General features: G+C 36.2%; 1 protein-coding gene across 43 annotated transcripts in view; it reads left to right on the top strand.

Annotated features, from left to right (window-relative positions):
* The window catches only part of PTPRD (protein tyrosine phosphatase, receptor type D), a 1,139,994-nt gene that overhangs the window by 710,987 nt on the left and 404,451 nt on the right, over window positions 1–24,556 (top strand). For all 43 annotated transcript variants that reach the window (XM_027881066.1, XM_027881067.1, XM_027881087.1 and 40 more), the window contains one exon: window positions 990–1,033. The gene's annotated coding sequence lies outside the window, so the exon portion shown is untranslated. The remainder of the gene's footprint in view (window positions 1–989; window positions 1,034–24,556) is intronic.

Here is a 24,556-nt window from a genome sequence, read left to right as displayed (position 1 = left end):
CTGTTGCTGCTACTGTTTGTTTTCTCATCTCATTGCTGTTTATAGTAAATTATTCTTATCTCAACCTGTGATCTTCACATTTTGTGTCTCCAGTTCTCAACTCCGTCTTGCCACAGTAGGAAGGCAGAGGGTGGGGGAGGGGAGCAAGAGAGCATCTGGTTTGGGAGAGTCTTGGTGAGGGCACTGAACTGGGAAGTATAATCCTAAATCACAACACCCACACAAAAGTACTTTTTCTATTTCTCTATCAGAAATTATAGAGAATAGTTCTGTGATTGGCTTTCAATTAAGTAAAAACAGAATGCTGATTTTAAAATCTTCAGCTGCAGTTCAGAATACAAATTTAAACTGAAGATATTCTTCTCTATGTCTTGGAACCTGATAAATCCTTTGTCATTGTTAGATCCCTTGGAAGCAAATATTTCTTCTTAATAAAAAAATGCAACACCTTTCAAAAGCAAATTTCTCTTTAGAGCTGCCTTTAGAACTCATAGAGGAAGTCTGTGAGTTTTTTCACCACATTAGCTGAGTATTGAATTGGGTTCTTATGTTTGCATTTTCTCAATTTGAAAATATTTTTTGACTGCATGCAGAAAACCAAATATAGTGCATAATATGTTCTAAGCATCACTTCTATTAAAATTATTTCTTTTCCCACAATGAAAATTAATATCCATTTCAATGCACTGAAGAAGACTGAGTTTTTATATTTTCATAATTTGAAGGAAAATTCTTTTGCCTTTTGTATTATATGAATTTCCTGTTGCATAGACTTAAGCCTGAGAAAGCATGTGTATTTTAAATTGTATAGAACTCTTTTGTTGTTAAATATTAAGTACTCAATACACAGGATATTCTCTTCACTTGGATTTAGAACTGAAAAGTAAAGATGAATCTTGCTTGTGAAAATTTGTAAAATAAATTCTTTAACGAATTAATTTATAACTCATTTCAAAAAGTTTTATTTTGCCTCTTTCTTTTTACTTTAGGTGAGAAATTCAGTGGACAGCAGCAAAATCTACAAAGATTCAAAGTAAGATCTCACATATACTCATTTTCTAAGTGTTCATTTTCTTTTTCTAAAAAGCCTAAAAATTCTTATGGTTTAGGTTTTGTGTTATAAACCACAACCTTCTTTCTACTTAATAATACTTATTGCATCTTGTAAAGTGTATCCCTTTTGAAATTCAAATTTCTTCTGGTTTGGAAACAGAATATAATTCTTGAATCAGTAGATTGTATAATAAATACATATATATCTCCTAAGGTGCAGAAGTGAGATCAATTCAGATTTTGCAGTTTTAGACAAAAATAAAGTCTGACTGCTACTGTGTGATTCCCAAGTTGTGCTACGAATTAAATGGAAATTTACTCAATGCATTTAATGATTAGCAACAGTTACAAGAAAGGATTCTGAACACTTCCAGACTTCTGTTTTGTGTGATATCTCACAGTAGTCTGTGCAATGAATAATACTCACCTATAAAGGCAGAGTAAGACTGGAAAGCAATACACTGATTCTTGTAGGAAAATATTCTACTAGTTATAGCTGTACGAAAAAAGTGTGTCAAACTTTTAGTACTCTTTCTCATTACTTTGTACAAGTTAATATGAGGGTTATGCACATGTGACTCGATCTACCTCTTTTTAATTGGCAAGGGAGGGTATTAATTGAAGTAAATAAGTCTATAGTGAGAAAAAATTTAAGATTAGTAAACCATCACAGCAAATTTGTGATTATTTTATACATGTACAAGCAATTTGGTAATTTATAATAATTTTACACATTATATATAGTGTATACATTATAATGTATAAGAAATTTGGGGGTGTTGGTCATATTTTGAAAGCTAAACTATTTCTGTGTCCAAGGGGAACCTTCAAGTGTCATAGATTAACCTATTAAGTTTAAAACATTGATAGCAGAGCTGAAAAACATGGTGACAATAATATCACATATTTACCTACTGTCGTTAAGCTATTTAGAGAAGTAAAATTATGGAATTATTTGTGGAAAAAGACAGAAGAGTCCTAAGATAATCCTGTGAATGGATCATAATTTTCATGTGAAATTCAGCATGTGGGAAATGTGAAGTTATACTCGCTGAGAAAATCAGTCCTAGTATCACAAGCTCTCATATTCTGAAATTGGTTAATTTTCATCCAGAGTTAGATAGTTTATCTCAGAGGTAAATAAAGCAAAATATATAAAGCAAAGAAAGTAAATACATAAAGTAAATAGAGCAAAAGTATGTACAGCAAATAAATTGGGCAAGATGAGAAGCAGGACAAAAAGGCTGATCAAAAATAATAATTCAGTAAACTTGTGACTACATATACTATATATGCAGTACATATATACCCACTATATGTACCATATATATATATAGCATATATATATATATGTGTATAGTATATATAGTATAGCTATGTATCTAGCTTTCTTCAACCTGGAACAGAGATAAAGCAAGAAAAGACCATGCAGAGGTTTATAAAATCATGTCTGAGGTGTAGAAAGCAAATGGAGAAGCCTATCATTCATTTTCTATTCCAGTACAAAAACCGTAATCTGAAAAGTGAAAATAACAAAGTTCAGAATAAATACAGCTTATAGGAAAGATGTAAAACATCTTCCAAAAATTATTTAGGATATTTATTTATTTGGGGGTATTTATTCATATTTACCATAGACTCAAGGGAAAATAAAAAAAAATAAAATAAAAATAAAATAAAAAAAAAAAAAAAAAAGGTGGAAGAAAAATCCCATTAAGGTGTAAATACATTGAAACTCCCTCTGGCTCCAGAAACTCCCTAAGGAGCAGGCGTGTGGATACGTGCCCTGGCATAGTAAAACCATATATTTGTGCTGTTCTTACATTTCCTAAAATTCCATTATTAGCTACTTGATGCCCCAGGGGAGCTCTTGTATTATAAAGATCCCTGGCCTTTCTTGATTTTATGGTACAGCTCACAGAACATGCTATCAACTGGAAAGCAACAAATAAAAATATAACTAGTGAGTTAAATAAGTTACCAGATACATCCCTTAGCCACTTTCTTGCCTTCCTGTCTTTATGCAATTTTGTCATTTATTTCATTCTCAGTCTTTTGTTAAATCACGGTGGCAATACCACAAGTCCATAAACCTTGCTGTTAGATATGAAGTTCCAACAAGATTCATCTTTGCTTAAGTGAATCATGTTGCATAAGCATAGCAAGCACAGTTTTCTGCAGCAATCAATGGAGGGGGCTATTCTAAGTCATGAGACAATGCTATGTCACAATTTTCTTCTTAGATATTCCTCACTAAGATGTTTTCAGATAATGATAGTACAGTGGGAGAAACAGTACAGGTAAGAAAGAAAACTGACCACACTGAGAGAGGTGGTTGTAACTAGGGAAAAAAAATGGAACTTATGAATATGCAAGAGAAAAAAATAAAAATAATAGATTAACAGGAATAAGCTACTTGGCTAAGACATCCCTCTCTGTTCAAAATTCCACTGGTATTTTACTTTCAAATAGAAAAATCATTCTTTAAAGTACTGCCTAAGAAAAGTATTTAAGAACTGGGTTTACTTTTTGGGAAGACCCTTTTTCATTTGTTTGGGATTTTTTGTTTCATTGTTTTTGATATAGAAAGAAGGAAATACTAAAAATCACAGTATGAAAACACTGGAAAATATGGGAGAAACTGTACCTCCCACGGTCACCAACATCAATCTTCTGTTATATTTTTTATTTTCCATATTGGCATTAGCCAGATAAGTTTCTGCTCTTTCTGGCTTATATTTTGATAAGGGGTTGATCAGCACACACAATACCCTGCTCTTGGACAGGAGCTCTCTGAGGACTGTGTTTATCTGCGGAGGTACTACTTAGTAGTATCACCCTTGATCAGTATAAGGCATTATTTTAAAATATTCCCTCTATCTCTCTGTCTTTTATGTTTCAAGTCAGAAAGAAATAGTGGAGACAAAACTGAAAGATGGTGTCTAGAGCTAATTGACTAGCATATTTAAAGTGGGTTGTGGTTGCTTAGAAACATTTATAGCCTGTAACAGAAGCCTGATTATTAAATAGTCTGCAGGACAATGTAGGACAAGATGTTTTTACAAGTTCAAGGTTCACAGTGAAAGATGGTCTGTAGCTTAATATTAAAGGGAAACATATTTACAAATATTTTTTTACATTTTATTTTTAAGGCCAGTTAAACAACATTATTGAACAAATTTTTAGCACTGCTTATGTCAGTGCAGTAAACTGAAACTCGGTGTCATGACAACTGTGGGCCAACTTGCTATTTATTCTGCTAGGCCCTCTGTTAATTCCAGTAGTTGTTATTTATTCTTTGTAGCTTATCTTGAGAGTAGGCAATTTATTTAATTATAGTAAAGTGCATATTATGTAGGAAGAATCTGACTATAGAGATCAAAGGACATTGAGATGTGTAAAGTGCAGCAATCTTTTGTTATACAACAAGATCATAGCAAAAATCTGGATGGGAGGGAATACTCAAAGTCTAAAGTCTGTAGAGGGTACAGCAAGCAATATATCCTACAAAGGTACTGGTATTTCTGAATGAGAAGACTTACTAAAAGTATCTAAAATAAAGTTAATGTATTACCAACTTTATTTGTATGTTGAAATCCCACTATCTACTTATTTATTTAAAAAAAAAACCTTGAATAATGCCTATGATGTCATTTGTCTTGGGATCCTTCATGACAAAAAATGTTTAGCCTTTCTAAAGCATGTCTTAAATTTCTTCACAAAGGATTAGTGAAGTCTCAGAGACTTTTGATTTCCGAAGTAGTGTATTTCTATTTCCCTGCTACACATGAAGCTGTTCATACTTCTGTTGTAGAAATGAAGTAACTTAAAACATTGAGTCATGGATCTTATAAAAACTGGCAGGTTTATAGGATGCTTTTTTCTTTCCTGAATCCAACCAAAAAGTATTATGCAAAGGTACGATGCTAAGACTTCTTTATCTGGTTGAGATCTACATTTAGATTCAGTGTTAAATAAAACATATGCTATCAGGGTGTCAAAGTAAATGTAATCATAAAAATATGATTCTCTATCCTTTCTAGTTTTCTATCTTAAGACATTATAAATTATGAAAAATATTCAGTAGCTTACTGATCAAAACTGATCTTCTCTAGTTATTTCTTGAGTTAAGATTCTGTAGAAATAGCCAGATTTCTGAGCTCTATGGACTTTTAGTGCAAACTTCCCTTTACCTCCACTAACTGGGACTAAATCTGAAATGAAACAGGAAGATTATTTAGCCATAAATTGACTAATAATAGCATCACACAAAACTCTGCCACATGTAATAAAATGTTGTCACCGACATGAAGTAAACCACTGAAAACTGGAGTTGAAACCACCATCCCAGCTTCCTATAAATTAAATCAATATTTATTGCCATATTATATTTATAATATTCACAAGAAAACTGTATTATTCAAGACTGTACTATGTCTTTAACAAATATTAATAGAATAAGCAACAAAGTAAAGCTGGTCTTATTTCCTGTAGATTAAATCTTTTTACTTTACAATTTAATAGAAAACCATTAAATAAAACTATTATTGGAAAATATGTACCCAGGAACTCTATTTAAGAGATTTTCAGCTAAAACCATATTACACCTCTGGACAGCAATTAAGGAAATGGGCATGACTTCTTCATCCCAATGAGTCATATGCTGGTTTTGGCTTGGAAAAAATTATTTTTTTGAAAAGGGTAGGGTTTGTTGTAAGATAACTCACTGGGACATAAAATTGTCAGAAGATATTTCAGAAAGTAGAATCAGTCTTATCATTTGATATTATTTACTTACTATTTTCACATCAAGAACTTAATTAAATAAGTTCATAGATGTAATTTTTAATATCTATTAGAGAAATGATTAGGCTCCCAAGATTACAGCAATGGGTTATCTAGCAGTTACCAAAGACGAAACAGTCTTCAAATAGTTTCTGTAATTTTATATAATGTGTTCGTGGAGTAGCAAGACCTCTGTGAGGGATGTTTTTGCTTATAAGGATGACATATTTGATAGAATAATTTGTGGGATGATGAGTAATGAGTATGTCCTACTCAGACAATTTCTTATTCTAATTTTACTGGATCAGAGTGAATAACTTATTTTTCGAGTTATCCAAAAAAAAAAAAAGTTGAAACAGCCAACATAGGATATCTTTACAGTCTGCATAAAAAGATCTGCAAGAGTTTCTAAATGAATTACCTTTACAGATAAAAGCAGAGCAAATGTTTCTGTATAAAATAAGTTGGAATTATGAGCCTTTTGGAAGAGTTCTTACATTGTAATTTGAACTAACTTAACTATCCTAAAATGAAATAATAAAAATACTTCTTCAATTACTAAAATAAGGATAATCTAATTACAATTATTGATTTAAAATAATAGAGTAAAATTTTGTAAACCTTAAAGTGTACAATATTTTATGCTCTCTGTCTTCACCTAGACTGTTAATGGAAATCCAGTATTGAAAAAGACCCTCTAAACTGCACCACCATCCTACAGAAGGGATATTATCTGTCTCTTTCCTTCAAATTCACAGGAGATGTTTTTATCAGTTGAAAATTGAGAAGGAAAGTACTTCAGACTGACATATTAAAAAGTCACAACTTGTGAATTATCACGTTAAAAATTAGTTCAAAAAGACCACTAAGTCAATTGAAATATGAATAAGTACACAAGAACAAAAACAAATGGCAAGTTGTGCGCTTTCCTATGTTATTGATTAGCTCATTATACTATATTGCCTGTTGTGCATGATCGTTTACATAAGTGACACCTCTTCATATCTAAGTTTGCATAAAGGCACCAAGAACTTGTTTCTTCAGCCATTTTAGCTCTCATTACTTAGTTCTGAATATGTGATCGTACAGCCAAGGGAGCAATTACGCTCCTTGGGCACATTTAAATTCAGTGTGAATCCTTCCCACTTCTATAGAAGGAGAATTAAAGTCATGGTGGGATGATAATTTCTCTATTTTTCCTTCAAGTAGGAATGTGAAACTTTGACTGCAGTGAATATCTAGATTTGAGTTCTACCATTTATTAACCGGAAAAAAGCATGAAAATAAACCTGAGGATACCTTTGATGGGTACCAACTGAACTTTTACTCCATTTAAGGACTGTATCAGCACCAGCTCTGTAAGCACATAACAGAATCCATCGTTTCCAGTGGTTGTGAATGAAACTGCCTTGTTGCCTTTTTGTTTACAAGAGGTAAAATTAGCCAAAGCTGTGAATCTAAACATGTTTGGGACTGGTTCCATACCAGTTTTATTAAACCTGCCATTAATATGCTATTTTCTTTTTTGGATGCATTAAACTTGTGAGGACTGAAGAACAAATTATGGTCTAGACACCATCAATTAATGTTGCAAGTCCTGTTCTCTTGCTGTGGACACTGCATATCTTAATAACATGTTCAAAGTTTTAGCTTATTGTTTCCCTTAGTTGGATGCTGCTATTGGATTATTTTTCCTATCCTGCTGTAATCACATACATTAGTTCATCTGACTTCTTCTCAGCTACCAAACTGATTATTAGGCTGCTTAATAATATCTTTAATACTGATTTTGCTATTTATTCATGCAGAGTTCCATTCTTTTTTTATTCCTGTAAACACTTTGTCCCAGTTTTGTGTGAAATAAAATGTTCACTGAAGCAAGAAAGCTGTGATTCAAGAGAAGTACATCACTAAATATTTCTTCATAACCATTAAACAGTGTCTGTTTCATGTAGGAGAGCAGAGTTGTCAGCCCTACAATAGGAATCCAAGTAACAAGACTTACTCACCCTTTTTAAGGTTCTATATGTGTTCTGGACAATAGTACACGACATCTAATTAATTAAAGAAGAGGGTGGGAAGTTATGTAGGATCATTCATAGAGTGTATTATGAAGAGCTGTAAACACAAAAAGGTTAATGAGCTGCTAATATGGATCAGGTTAAATGTTTTCAGAAGAAGTAAGGAAGTATTTAAATGTACCTTGAAGAGACTCCAGTCAGAATGCTTCACAATGTTGTATGTGCAAAAAACTGTATGAAGTGCTCTATGGCGGGGTGGGGGGAGAGGGAGGAGTTGATTTTTACTGAAAAAAATTCACTACTAGGATCCACTATTTGGCAATCTAGTGTATCGTTTCATCTCATGGATCCCTACCCCTACATTCCATCCCTAAACATGTTTTCAAGTATCTTACTCCAAGATAGCTCAAACACGTCCCTTTGTTTGGATAAGGATTAGTTGTACTATAGATAGCATAACTCAGACAAGTCAGAATTTCGTGTCGATGTTTTTTGTTCATTATGACACAGATATGTGGACTAAAAAAAAAAAATGTAAGTGGATACACTTGTGAAAGCTTCTTTAACACAATTAGGAAAATGGAGACCTTCTCTCTCCTCAGCATAGACTAAAAGGTACTGGCTTGTTAAACTTTTTAAAATACAGGTTGAGAGGCTAATAAATCCAATACAAATACAATAAATAAATACACTTTTTATAAATGCATTTAGGGGATCAACATCACTTAGGAAAAACTAATTTCCAAGATATAATCTTGATATAAAATGAAGCAGAGATCAACTGAACAAATTCAAAGAACAAAAATTAGTAGGTATTTGTTTTAGTATTCGCATTTTCCTTTTTAACTGTCAGAAGTGTAAAATCCTGGAACAGTCGCACAAATAGTGAAGGGGAGGGGGCAACTCAGTTTCAAGACAGATGTCAATAAAACTTTCCGTGGCTTAATGATAGGATAAGGGTGTGATGGTAATGCTGGTGTGAAACTTCAGGAACTGGGTTTGCTCCAGAGGGATGAAAGGAGGACAGTTGCTTGTCTCATATCTAGCATTATTTCAGAATTAATTAACTAGAATTTTGAGGTGCTATGCTGCATTGATCTCATCCTCTTTGGTTTAACTGTTTGTGAGGAGAGATCAGAGGGGCACTAGCGTCTGCATCTCTTGTGCTGCACAGATTAGCTTTGAGGCTCAAAGGTATTAGCCTTGTAGTAAACCAAGAATGAATAATCAAAGCAGCAGTGATTTCATGAAGTCATGATTGTTCTCTTGATGCCACTCAGGACCACATCCTGTTTAGCAGTATTGTTGGGAATGCTGGTTGGAATTATGAACCACAGGAAGAAAAAGTGAACCAGATTTAATACACATTTACAAACAACATTTTTCTGTCATTACCTCTGCCTTCTGTTTCTTTCTTTTTTTCTGCCACCTTTTCATTACTTACTCTATTTCAGAACACACACACATCCTTATCACAGAAACCCTGTATTTCTTCCTTTAATGGTAGTAAGACTAATATTTTTCTTCTGTTGCACAAAAAATTTCTTTTTCACTTGGTTTCTGCTAGTCATTTTGAAATGTTGGTTATGTATTGGTCTGTGTAGTAAAGTGGTTAGGCATTAAGTTCATTATATTTGACTCAAGTTATTTTGTTTTAGGTTTTAAATTAGCAAGAGAGTATCACTCTCAAGTCTTATCTCTGGCTCTCATTATGATTTTACATTTCAGCTAAAGGCTTTCTACTTACATGCCCATGGAAAACAAAGGAGCAATTCACAGCTGTGTTTAGAAGAAAGACAGTCACTCATTTGTGAAAAAAGCACAACCTTCAATTCCTAAAAAATCAGAACTCTAATATTACGAATAGGAGGGCAGTATAGGCCTAATACAGTTATCATCCACACAGAATTTGTAATAGTTGTTACATTATAAATTGGGCATGTCCTCCTGTCAAATGGAATACTTCCTGTGCTCTGAATTATATTCTATAATTACTAATACTAGTATGCCAGAAAGACTTTCTTGAAGCTAAAGGAATACTATATTGTCTGAATCAATCACTAGAAGACTTATTAAAATGTGTCTGAGAGCAATGTGTGTGTCTAATTTACAATTATACACATAAGTTCTAAACTCAGTGGTCTAGGCTCGTTTTTAATTTTTTTTTAGTTCAACATGGATGTCAAGTGGATTTTCTGTAAAATATTTTCCTTAAAGGGCACACTTAATACTTCATGGTTTTCTTGCCATACCTTGCATTATTTTAAAAACATTTAGCAAAGACTTTTATATAATAGTTTATTCAAATGTTTCAAATTCTTAGTAAGCGTAACTTTAGTACAAGGGTTTAAGAAAACAATATCTTAATTTTTATTTAACAATACCTTAATTCTTTAATTCAAAGAATTACTTTGGACGTATAAGAATTACACTGAATGCCTTCACTTCACTGCAAGTATTCCACCTCACATGCACACGCTGTTTTAGAAAAGAGGATGAAAGATGGTGGTAGAAACAGTCCTTTAAACTTAGTTATAGTAGCTGAATGTTAGATATATGCCAGTGATGATGTAAATTAATAAATGCCTTGAATGTCTGATTATGATCATAAAAAATGCCTCTTTCTCGATGGAAGTTAAGTTACTCGTCTTTAAATAAACACACAATTATTTCACAGTGAAACGCAAAAAAAAGATGTTGGCATGTTTACAGTGTCCAGTGGGTCACAGTGCCAGAGATGCCTGCACTGGCAGGAACATCCACCAGGAAGTCCATGGGGCACAGTGCAGAGACATACGGGTGAATTTGCTTGGCTCTAGAAGCAGAATACCATGTTCATACAGCATTGCCCCTGAGCTATTGAGCTCTGAAAAGTGCCAGGGCTTGTTAGCTTACAGACTGTGCCTTGCTAGCAGAGGCATACTGCTTCTAAATGAGAGCTGGCTTCTGTGCAGCTCCCCTGCTCCCTGGTGCTGCTACGATCACATTAGGATGAGTGAAGTGGATGCAGGTGTCTTGATTGCTACAGTCTGGGCAGTTCAGTTCTTATAGGGGAAAACGTTCCCTGTGCAAGTGATTAATAAATGCTACATCACAGCAGAAATGATATCTCATCATTGCATTAAAATGATCATTGGCATTTGGTACAGATACCAAATGAAATAAGCACTGAAATTGTAATAGCCTTAAATGATGTATAACTAATTTTTGGGCTTTGAGTTTTTCCCATGCGTCCAAACAGCTGAATAGTTTGTAGAACTAGATGGAATTTAAAAATTGCATAGGATTTTCTTATTCATAGGTATGTGGATGATATTTCCTGCCAAACAATCTATTTAAAAAATTATAATGCAATTTTTAAAAAATAATTCTTTTTCAGAATTAAAACCTTTATCACATGTTTTCATTAAATTTGGTAATTCATATCAACACTGTGTCACATAACTGAGCTGCAGAAAGCAATTTCATCTCCTAAAGAAATTGTTTCTCTGATTATTCAGCACTAACTACTCTCAATTTCCAGATAGGTATTTTCCATCTCAGAGTGTATCAACATACTATTTGTTTCCAGGATTACATACCACCTTATTACTGCTGCTATTACTTCAAAATACTTAATGAAATATAAGAATTCAGCACATTTTGAAGATTAAATATAAAAAATGTCCAGGAATATTTTCCCTGAACTAAGTCAGGAATTTTGCTTCAAAGCATGGTTTTAAAGTAGTTATTGTTATTCAAGCAGTACATTGAGAAATGTATGAACGTCTTATATTAGAAAGTAGAAAACCAAGATATGACTGGAGTCTGAATTCAGAAGAGAAATTATCTGTCTTCCACAAAAACATTCTTGTATTTTCCAAATAATATTTTAACTAACCTATGTCTACATCTGGTAGAGTATACACAAAGAAGTTAATTTTTTGTTGTTGTTTAGAAGCTGGGATTGGCATATTTCTTAAACTGCTCTTGCCTGAAAGACTAGCTTGTTGCCGCAGATCTATCTTGAAAGGGATGGCAGGAGGAGGAGGAGAAAAATATGGGTTTTTACATTCTCTACTACATTCACTTAGACAGCTGATAGGAACTACTAGATAATTATTCAGCATTGGTTTTTTTCTGTAGACCATTCCAATAGTAACTCTTCTGATTACCTCTGTGGTGATCAGAAAGTCATAAGAAGTCTGGGGTCTGCATCTACTGACTATTAAGTACTCATGTGAGAGTGTGTGTGTGTGTGTGTGTGTGTACATACTGTGAGCTCTCTGTACTGCAAATAGTTACATATGATTTTTTGTTGTTGTCATTGCTGCTTCATAATCTATTCTTGTTCAAAATCAATGTCGAGGGAAAAGTGTGGTTCATATTGGATACTCAAGATTTCATTTTAGGCATGAACTTTAGCTCCACTCACTAGCTGGCCTTTAAAGGGCAAGATAAATACCCAAAAAGTGAAAAATGATGCATTTGTATTCTTTTAAAACAAACAGAATTACATTCTTAAAATCAAAGGTCATTTCTCTTTCTAGCAGTCTTTTAGCTTTTCTACTTTTGGATCCTTGAAAACCAAGGAGTTATATTCCATCATTTACCCTTTCATTAGAGTCAGTAATGTTCTGAGCCTTTATGTAGTACATATATTATTAAGACATGGAATTGTGTTCTTTAATTTTTCTGAGATTGACAAAGTGAAAAACTTGCAGCAGAAATAATTTTATGTCAAATTAAAACATAGTTAATGCATTCAAACCAATAGGACATGATGTTTTGTTTAAACCAACAACTTTTTCTAATGAATAACATTTTCTTCCAACATTTTTCTTCCAAGTTCCTTTTAAAGAGAAAAGGGAAAAGGAAAAAAAAAGAACCACACCATAAGAAAACAAAAAAACAACAAAGATTTAGTATCGTATAACTACAGCAAATTCAAAACAATCAGCACTTATTGCAAGTACAAGCTTATTCCTAGTATTCAGTCAGCCCCATATGTTCTAAAGCCTATGTCCTACCACAGAAACATAGAAAATTTAGGTTTGAAAAACCTCCATGATCATTTAGACCAACCATTAACCCAGCACTCACACCACCACCCATAAAACATGCCCCTTAGAGTCACATCTACATGTCTTTTATGCATCTTCAAGGATGAAGACTCTACTGATTCCCTGGACAGCCGTTCCAATGCTTGACAACCCTTTTTGTGAAGAAATTTTTCCTAATATCCGCTTTAAACCATCCTTGACAGAACCTGAGGCCATTTCCTCTATCACTTGCTACTTGCGAGAAGAGGCCAACCCCCACCTCACTACAATGCCTTTAGGCAGCTGTAGAGAGGGTAAGGTTTCCCCTGAAGCTCCTTTTCTCCATCCTAAGCAACTCCTGCTCCCTCAGGTGCTCCCCACAGGATTTGTGCTCCAGGCCCTTCAGCAGCTTGGTTGCCCTTCTCTGGACACGGTCCAGCACCTCAAGGTATTTCTTGTAGTGAGAAAACTGGACACAGTACTTGAGGTACAGCCTCACCAATGCCAAGTACAGAGGGCCAATCACTGCCCTGATCCTGCTAGTCACACTAGTTCTAATTCAAGGCTGGATGGCATTGGCCTTCTTTCCCACCTGGACACACTGCTGGCTCATGTTCAGCCACAGTTGACCCACATACCCTTTTCCACTGGGCAAGTTTCCAGACACACCGGCCCAAGCCTTTCCCACTATCAGGGCTTGTTGTGACCCAAAGGAGGGACCCAGCACTTAGTCTTGTTGAATCTGTTGAATGTGGGTTCTCTCAGGAATAGTATGGGAGGCCTGGTTACTCTGGACATGAAGAAGGTTGAGGCACACAACAACCTTTTCACCCCAGCCTTCCCCAGGAAGTGTTCCAGCCACATCACTCGAGTTGCAGAAGGTGAAGGCAGTGACTGGGGGATTGAAGAACTGTCCTCTGTAGGAGAAGGCTGGCTTGGAGACCATTTAAGGAACCTGAAGTTGTGCAAATCCATGGGACCTGAGGAGATTCATCTACAGGTCCTGAGGGAACTTCTCAAGGAAGTGGCTGAGCCACTATCCATCATATTTGAGAAATCACAGCAGTGCAGTGAAGTTCCCACTGACTGGAAAAGGTGAAACATGACCCTCACTTTTAAAAATAGAAATAAGAAAGATCCATGGAACTACAAGTTGGTCAGTCTCACCTCAGCGCTTGGTAAGATCATGGAGTAGCTTCTTATGGAAACAATGCTAAGGTACATGGTAAATAAGGAGGTGACTGAACCAACGTGGCTTCTTTAAAGGAAAATCATGCCTAACAAATTTGGTGACCTTCTGTGATGGTGTTACAGACATTGTGGACACGGGAAGAAAAGCAGAATTCATCTACCTGGACTAATGCAAAGTATTTGACACTGCCCTGCACATCATCTTTGACTCTAAACTGGATTTGACAGATAGACTGCTTGGTGGATAAAAAATTGGTTGATGGTCACATTTGAAGAGTTGCAGACAACAGCTTGATGTCCAGCTGGAGAGCAGTGATGATTGGTGTTCCTCAATAGTCAGTATTGGGACCAGCACTTTTCAACATCTTTGTCTTGACATGGACAGTGGGATTGAGCACACCCTCAGCAAGTTTGCCAAAGGCACCAATCTGTATGGTGAGGTTGGCATGCTGGAGGGCAAGGATGCCATCCAGAGGGACCTTGGTAGGCCTGAGAATTGGGCCTGTGCAAACATGAAGTTCACTGAGGCCAAGTGAAAGGTCCTGCACCTAGGTCAGGACAACCCCAAGCACAAATACAGTTTGGGCTGAGAATGGAACAAGAACAAGAATGGGGAAAAGGATAGTGGAGTGTTTGTGGATTTAGAAGGTCGACATGAGCCAACAGTGTGCGTTCACATCCCAGAAAGCCAACTACATCCTGAGCTGCATCAAAAGAGGCATGACAAGCAAGCTGAGGGAGGTGATTCTCCTCTTTACTATGCTCTTGTGAGACCCCACCTGGAGTCCTGCTCCTGGAGTACAACTCTGAGCCCTACAACACAAGATGTTACCTGTTGGAAAAAGTCCAGAAGAGAGACACTAATATAATCACAGAGCTGGAATGCCTCTCCTGTGCAGAAAGGCTGAGAGAGTTGAGGCTGTTCAGCCTGGAAAAGAGACTCTGGGGAGACCTTCCAGGAACCTTCCAGTACCTACAAGGGACCTACAAGAAAGATAGAGAGGGACTTTTCACAAGAGCATGTAGTGATAGGACAAGGGTGAGTGGCCTCAAGCAGAAGAGAGTAGATTTAGATTAGATCTTTGGAAAAAAATCTTTACTGTGAGAATGGTTGGGTACTGCAACAGATTGTGAGACATTGTGGACTCCCCATATCTGGAAGTGTTCAAGACCAGGTCGCATGGGACTCTGAGTAACCTGCTCTAGTGGAAGGTGTCCCTGCCCACTGCAGGAGTTTTAGAACTACATGGTTTTAAGGTCCTTTCCAACTCTAACCATTCTATGATTCCAACTTCATACAACTGGCCCTGATCCATTGATTCAGCTTCTCCATGTTCCTCTGTAGACCATTACAACCCTCCAATGGATCAGCACTCCTATCAGCTGCCCACTGTATTCACCATCACACTCTGGGCCTGGCCATCAAGTCAATTTTTATCCAGTAAGGAGCACACCAGCCCAAGCCATATGCAGCCAGCTTCTCCAAGAGACTGTTCTGGGAAACAATGTCAAAGGCTTTACTAAAGTCCAGGTAAACATCCAGCCTTTCCCTTATCCATAAGGTGAGTCCCCCTGTCATAGAAGGAGATCATGTTGGTCAAGCAGCACCTACCTTTCACAAACCTCTGCTGGCTCACAATCCCCTGGTTGCTCTGTATGTCACATGATGACATTTAGGATGATCTTTTCCATGATCTTCCCTGTCATGGAACAAGTTCAAACTGACAAACCTGTATTTCTCTTCATCTTTCTTCTGGTCGTTCTTGTAGATTGGCATTACATTTGCCATCTTCCTGTCAATTGGGACCATCTCAATTGGCCAGAATTGCTCTCCTGTATTTGTTCACATATGCCCAGTGCACCTATGTAGCTCGTTTCACTGAAACAAAACGAAGCGAATGTGTCCCAGACTTCAAAAGGCTCTCATTGTCTAGATAAACAGAGGGAATAAAAATGACCATTTGACAGTCATCAGTTTCAGCTGAAGCTGCACGTAAGGATCATGGCAGAAGCTGAAGGAATAACAGTGATTACCTTGAAACTTTTAATCCTACGGGTTTTTTTTTCCTTGTGTAGGTAGCTATAGCTGTGCAGTGTCTCACTGTCCCCTGGTGCAGAATTTTTTATTAGTTCTCAGTTCCCTCTGTCTCTTTTCCACCGATTGCATTCCTAGAGGAACTTTATTCAAAAACTTCCCATTACAGAAATCTTTGAAAGGAGTACAAACTGGTTCTTATTATAACTAAATAAATTGGTAGATTTCTACCTTTCATATATAGATTTTAGGTGTTTCAGATCCAATAGCGTCTATTCATGCTTCTTAAGCACAGAGGCTTTGATTTATGTGTTCAAAAGTCCTGTCAAACTAGGTCCCCATCTCTAGCATAGCTATTCTGGTGCAGTTTCTCCTGCTCCAAACTTTGATAAAATGCAAACTCTCTGCAGAAGAGGAGAGTAGAGAGAAGACAAGCTTTTATTACTGAAATAGTAAAACCAGAATTTCAGTGTTTGGTTCCTTTTTGCTAGATTTTGGAAAAGAGCAGACGATATGCAATACAGAATTTAAATATTTTTTTCCTTGACCCATTCTTCTAAACACTGACACACATAATAATGGTTAAAAAACTCTTTCAGCAGAAGGGTTATCTACCATTAACTTTGGTCCTGTGTTTGTATCTGTCAATATACTCATTGTACTCAAATTATATTATTGTGCAAATTTTTCCAAAATTAAATGCACAAATAAAAAAAAAACTATTACACACCATATTACTCTCAGCAATTATCAGCATTTATATAATACTGAGATTTGCAGAAAATACTTCCATTGTACTTATCCTAATCCCAAATTACCTCTTTAATGAGGGAGGAAAAAAGGGCATAAATTACTTCCAGTATGTTTGTTTAGCCTCCTGAATTTGCTATTTGCAGACATATTGTAATATGAGAATATTGCAATGTTAAGGGTTCTATTTTCCTCCTTGTAAATACTATTAAAATAGACCTGAGGATAAACTATGGAGATTCAAGAGTGGAATAAAAATATATGCTATTTACTGATGTTAATATACTGTTACAAGGTTTTCTGCTCCACAAGGTTCCATTTAATTACAATAGGAAAACGTATTGGAACAAGCTGTTAATCAGAGATATAGAGGTACTTTTACAGCAACACTTTGAAGCTTAGACATCCTACATTTTGATTGTTCTTTCTTCTAGATAAAGAACAAGAAAAGAGGCGCAAAGTCAAAATATTGCTCACTCACTATGAAATACTGTAATTTCTTTTCATGCATTATTGTAAAAATAGTTGTTCATTTATTTTTGCATTTTTTGTTAACATATGCAAATGACATATAGAATGTAACATTTCTGACTGAGAGTTGGTTGTTCTTATTAACTGTGTTCAACAATTCTGAATTGTATTGGCATGTTGGCATATTGGCAGGCAACTGGAGAGCGTGAAAACAGAATTCACTGGCCAAAGTCTGAGCAGATTTGTGACCTAGTGCTGATCTTTAGAGACATCTGAGTAAGTTCCATTTCATAGTCTTGTCCTTCTCCAGCTATATTGTTACAGGCTAGGGGCATTCCCTTAGCAAAAATCTCAGGGATCTCAGGGATCTAGAACCAGAGTACCTTCATGTCAATGGCACTGTGATGCTAAATACAAGTGACCAAGCAGTGCAAGAACAGTGCTACACTAAACGATGGAACTGACAGATTTGCATTAAGACCAGGAGGCAGAACCGCAGGCACTCCGTGGAAAAAAAGTTGATGTATTAGATGAACCATTGCTCGTGGTTTATTCAGAAGATCCATAGTTGCCAGTCCAGCATCTTGTTATGGAGAAGGGTCATGTACATTAAAGATTTAGACTGGGGGAATAAACTTCTTTTCAGTAAGCTAAGGAGATTTGAAAGGAAGTCAGAATTTATTTTAATGCTTGTTAATGAATGTGTTATATAATACATAAAATACAATAATTCAGTTTGTCTTCTGTATATAGAGAAAGGTATTGGAATCCTTAACTGATGTGGAAAAAGGAGTGATTATGTTATGGAGAAGGTTAAAGACACAGCATTGCACCCGCCACACAGTAATTGGTTTTGTAGGAGCAGTCAGAAACTTGTATATGAATAAAATTTATGGCAAGTAGGGTCTGTAATTGCCAACAACAATATTTTTGTTTCCTCACACTTTTTCAGGAACCTGCATCCATCTGATAATCCTCTGTAAATTGTTTCATCTCCTTGAGAGTTCTCTTGTTGCAGCTTTGATCTGTCAAGCCAATTAGTGATCTGGGACCTAGTTCAAATTTTTGCTGTATGTTTTTACCATGTGATGGGTTGTTGTTTGCCACTGAAACATCAAACTAGCACTCATTTTAGTGTTTGAGCAAACTGAATAATTTTCCATTTTACACTCCACAAAGTAGAATTTAATTTGAAGCAAGGTTTCTTCAGTTTTGATTGTGCATAACATACTAATATGCATAAAATTACCATGGAGGAATTTGTGCGATGCAATGTTAATGAATAATTATGTGAATTTTCCGAACACACTTTATTTAGCCATAAAACTCTTCATTAATGACCAAAGAACTGCACAACTATATATGCTGCACGACTATACACCCGCGCTTAACTTTTTCTTGTGAGGGGAAGGAGGGGTTGGGTATTTTCTGGTTAGTTGGTTGGTTTGTTTGATTTTGGGGGTTTTTTGTAGGTGGTGTTTTTAGATGAATGAATAATTACACATTTGGTCTTTTTGGACTATACAAAATCTAAGTTCTCTCTCTTCAGAAGTAACAACTTGTAGAGAAAAATTTAGGATAAGAAATGGTATTAGAGAAAGTTGATTTGTTTTTAAAGCATTTGTTTTAAATACTTCAATAAATAATTTTTTAAAAATAAATGCAAAGTAGCATATCCTTAGGTATAGATGAAAGTTTTTTTCACATTTTTATAAAACATTCATTATAAATAAAATAATTGAGAGAGATAACTTTTTCTCCTCATGATTCCATGACCATTTTAAATAAATCTTAAATGATATTTCCCAGAAAACTCATAAATTCTACATGTTTTAAGCAACCATTCCTTCATCTCATGCATACTTTGTGAGGCTAGAACAAAAACATTTGTTGAATTCTTTATAGGGAATGGGGTTCTAGTGATTAGACCAGCTTTTTTCTAAAAATTGCTACAAGTTTGTCATGAGCAAACTGACAGCTTTGACAAGGTGCCTTCACAGACTGCTCTGTGTTTAACAAAAATCTCTCTCTTTAGAGAAGACTATCAGATAAGAAAAGTCAGATATATCAATAATTAAACTTTACTACACTAAGATTTTCTTACTTATAAAGATGATAGTATAGATTTTTATTTTCTCTCTTTCTTTTTTCCCCAAATATCAAATATATCAAAAAATTAGCAGTACAACACACTGAAAATTGCCCTGCTTCTCTTTCTTTTTGTGTGTCCAAAAATATCTGCAAAACGATACTTGCAAATTAGTATCCTCTACCTTCGAGGCAATCTTAAGAGACTGCACAAGGATTTAACTTCCAAACCACTGCATAGCCTCCAGCACAGATGATAAAATATGTTGTGATTATGGTTCAAAATTTGGCTCTTGCATGCTGAAGGCCCACCTTTTAATTGCTGTTCTAAAGGATGCATAAAGGAATTAGTAATGAAATAGCAAACTATTCTAGCATATAATGCTGTGGCCTGTACGCAGTAATGAGTATAGCAGCTGGCAGACAGTGCAAATGACATTAGAAATTAGAACATTTTGGCTTTTTTTTTGGTCTGATGTAGGAAAAAAACTTCAGTACGAAAGGAATTCTTCAATGCCTAAACACAAACTTACATAAGTAGCTAAAACCAGACACACTGCAAGTCCATACACACATATTTTGCATTGACATTGTTTCTTCAGTAAATTTATTCCCCAGAATATCTTTTCTTTTGCTTAATGAAAGATGTATCATCCCTGTACTCTTTATCAAATACATGAGCTGTTCACTTTAATTTTAACTCAGGATAAATTTTTTAGGCATAGATATTTTTGTTCTGATTTATATTGTTTGCTCTCCATGCTATACCTTTCTACAAAATCTTTTTCCTTTATGAAGTATTGTTTTGCAAAAGGATAGGACTCACTCATTGCTTATGAAACTTACTTATCATAGCATAGAAGAAATATCTAAAGAATTAGCTGAAAAAAATGTACGAAAAAAGGGTGTAAAATTATAATACAGTTCCTTAAAAATTTTCTTCAGAATAAGAACAATTCTATTTTTGAATGCTTATTTAAAAAAGAGACATTGGTGCATAGTGATGTTAACGGAAGAAAAGACCCATTTTGCAGGGTAAACCTAAGCAACATTTAAAAGAAAAACCAAACTGAAAAAGAAAAGGCAGACAATAGGTAATTGGTTAAAAAAAAAAAAAAAATTAAAAATTAACATTTTTTTCCTATTGCAAGACCTTATGGCAATGGGAAGGTCCACAAGACATCATCAATACATTTCTCCCCTCTGGCAGTGCTGTACAATCAAAACAAAACAGCTTTTGCCAAGAGATTTGGATTTAATGTAGTAAGGATGTGGGTCCATTGCAGCTGATGGTATGCCTAATTACTTGTGTTAGTGTGAAGTCATCTAAAGATACTACTGCTTCAAAAATTGTTGTTCTGTTTTATAGGTGTTATAATGCACTATATAGACAGAGAGAATATGGCCCACAGCCAATCAAGATGGTAAAAATAAAATTATAAAATCATAGAATAGTTTGGTTTAGAAGGGACTCTCAAAGATTAATTAGTTCCAAGCCTCTTGCCATGGACAGGAACATCTTTCACTAGATTATGTTGCTCGATTCCCCATCCAACCTTGCCTTGACCACTTCTAGTAACTGGGTGTCCCCAGTTTCTCTGGACAACATTTCTAGCCTGTTGACACCCGTAAGACTCCAAATCTCAAGCTACGAGCTCACCAAAGGGTTTTACCTTAAAAATATACAAGAGTCCAACTATATTAGCCCTCCAGACATATCAGAAGAGTGTTTGGTTCTTTTAACACCTTAAGAGGGAATGCAAAGGAGAAGATGTTGCACACATTTTCTCATCTCTGCTTGTACTGGTAAACTTTAGGAAATAAGAGAACTTGGCAAAAGTTTAAAGGGTAACATACCATCAAAAGAAATCATTTAACAACAAAAAAACATTCACAAAACATTGACTTAGTACATGCTAGCCCATACAATTTAGTAAAATGTAATCCATCTGGCCCTAAATTACCCAAAATATTAAGAAAAGAGATTAGAAGAAGAAGAAAAGCAAGAGAGAGAAAAGGAGAAATATAGCTACTATTCCTGGATCCAGTGTAGGTCCAGCTACACAAGCCTAGAAAATGGACAGTTCAAACATGTGGAGATTATGTGTCTTTGGTTTTATCTGCTCTAGCCCCCTCTGGCCACCCCTCCCAGGCACTCCCAGTCTGGCCCACTGGCTACTCTAGAGCTCCAGAGCAGGGTGAGGAACGCTGTTCCCACTGTGACAGCCAGTCTAAGGCTAGTTTAGGGGCTCAAGGGTGCATGGTGTGGACAGTGCTTACGCTGTCCAGGAACTGACAGCTTCTATGGGGTTGCTGCAGGACAATCACAGGGGCTTTGGAATGGGATAGGGCATTATCTCACTGTCATGAAATTTGACCTGTCCCTCCCCACCCAGAGCCCCCTCCCAAGTTGGTCCAAGCCAATAATTAATATGATAATCCAGCGTCTCACACCACCCTCACTGTAATATATTTCTTTCTTATTTTCTAATCTAAAGCCACTCTCAGTTTAAAGTTATTGCCCTATACTGTCACCATAAGCCTTGGTAAAAAATGTTTCCCCATCTTTCTTAGAATCACAGAATCATAAAGGTTGGAAAAGACCTCCATGACCATCAAGCCCAATCTTTGACAGATCACTACCTTGTCAAGACCACAGTACTAAGTGCCATATCCAGTCCTTTCTTGAACACTTCCAGGCACAGTGATTCCACCACCTCCTTGGGTAGTTTAGTCCAGTGCTTGATGACCCTTTTGATGAAGAAAATTTGAAGCCATTTCCTCTCATCCTTGTTACCTAGGAGAAGAGACCACCCCACACACAGCTACAATGTCCTTTCAAGTAGTTATAGAGAGTGAGGTCTCCCCTGAGCCTCCCTCTCCCCATGCTAATTATAAACTCCAGAGCTTCCCTAGGCTTAATTATAATTCTCCAGAGCTTCTTCTAAGCTTCTTTACGTATTGAAAGGCCATAATAGGATCTTCCCAGTGCCTTATAACCATAATTGTTGAGTTTTTCTTCATAAAAGAGGTGTTCCGGCCCTTTGATTATATTTGTGGGCACTGTCTAACTGATTCATGTCTTGTGCTGGGAACAGCAGAGCTGCATCCAGTACTCCAGGTGACATCTCACTAGAGTGGAGTAGAGGGGCTTAATCACCTCCCTCAATCTGTTGGCCATGCTTCTTCTGGTGAAGTCCAGAATACAAAGAACTTTCTGAGTGCAAGTGTGTAGTGCTGGTTTATACTTAATTTTTTATCTACTAATATCCCCAATTTTATGTCTGCAGTACTGTTCACCTCCAGTCTATAATGCTATTGTTGATTGCCCTGGTCCAGGGCTTTGAACTTGACTTTGTCGAACTTTCTGAAGTATATATATATATATATATATATATATTTATCTAGCCTTTCAAAATCCCTCTGGATGTCATCCCTTCCCTCTAGCATATCAACTGCACTGCTCAGCTTGTTGTCTGGGGTGGGTTGACCTCAGCTGGATGCCACATGTCCACCAAGACTACTCCCCTCCTCATCAGGATATGGAGAAAGTACAATGAAAAAACACCTGTGGATTAAGATAAAGGAAGTTTAAAAAGACAAAAGAAAATAAAAGATTTTATTCCCTACTTCCCATAAGCAGATGATGCCCAAATATTTCCTGGGAAGCAGGGCTTCAGCATGCTTATTGGTTGCTCTGGAAGCAAAGAATGTAAATAACAAATCCAACTCCTCACCCCGTACTTTCCCCTTCCACAATTTTTTTTTTTTTTACCTCTTATTGCTAAACAGACATCATATGGCATGACATTTGCCTGTAGTCAGTTTGGGTCAGCTGTTCTGGCTATGCCACCTCCAAAGATCCAGCCTACTGGTGGGTAGGAGCGGGAGAATGTTGGAGAGACAGCATGGACGCTGTGACAGCACTGTTCAGCAGTAGCCAAAACACTGATGTGTTATCAACACCCTTGTAGCTACCATTACAAAGCACAGTGCTCTGAGCACTGCTATGGGGAAAAACGAACTTCATCTCAACCAGACTCAATACTGTATCATTTGCAAACTTGCTGAGATTGCACTCCATTCCACTGAGTGTTTCATCAAAAAAGATGCTGAACAGTCTGAAATACATGACTTATTACTGAACTCCTCTGGAACACTGAGCTGTTGACTGCAGCTCTTACCACACAGATATTCATGTAATCCTTTTCCCATCTAACAGTGCATCCATGTCCAGTAAATCCATGTCTTTCCAATTTAGCAGCAAGAGTGTTGTGGGAAACCATGTCAAAGGCCTTATGGAAATCAAAACAAATCACATCAGTTGCTTTTCTCATCCTTATCCGGTACAGTCGTATCATTGTAGAAGACCATCAAATTAGGCACCATTTGCCCTTGGTGAAGTTGTGCTGGCTGTCTGTAAGATCTTCCTGTCTTCCATATGGCTTGAAATAGATGCCAAGAGAATCTGTTCCATGACTGTACTAGACCTGAGATAAGACTAACTGATTGGTAGCCTTTAGCAAGACGTCCTTTGTTGGTTTGGCCTCTAATTTTCACCCATAAGCTCTAGACCTGTCTAGGGCTCTTTTTCAAGGGCAAGAAGGTTTTTTCCAAATAGGTACCAAATCCTTTTTGTTTACGTAGAGGGCAACCTAGAAGAGTTAGGTCACAAGATTACCCATGGATTTTCAGAAATACTTATTAATATCTGCATTTCTAAAGTTTACATGTGAATTGCCCAGAATGGTCTTTTTGCAACTTTCATGGAAGAAGCTGATAAGGTGTCATGGAAGACTGGTTAAGCCACTTAGAATCCCAATCAAAAGCATTGGCAAAAAAAGCAGGTTTCAGTATGAATTTGTGAAAGTGTGACTTAAACAGAGTTTGATGGCAAGGTTCACTCAATTGCTTACTACATAGTTGAAGCATACAATGAAAAATTAGATCAGAATTGATTTAGAATGAATTGTGCATACAGGGGGAATACAAAAGAGTAAATGTGCAAAGGATACAGATACGAAAGATAAGGGTACAAGAGGATTTGGCAGCACTTAATCATTGACTAGTTTAATATTTATAGGATTTGCTGCAATTATAGCAGTCACTGTATTATAGATTCACAATAACAAAATTCATAC

Source organism: Empidonax traillii, unplaced genomic scaffold (assembly GCF_003031625.1).
Source record: "Empidonax traillii isolate 1590-97213 ecotype Southwest subspecies unplaced genomic scaffold, ASM303162v1 scaffold83:size2986645, whole genome shotgun sequence".
NCBI classification, from domain to species: domain Eukaryota; kingdom Metazoa; phylum Chordata; class Aves; order Passeriformes; family Tyrannidae; genus Empidonax; species Empidonax traillii.
Note: the sequence above shows the minus strand (reverse complement) of the source record. Positions and strands in the feature narration are given on the sequence as shown.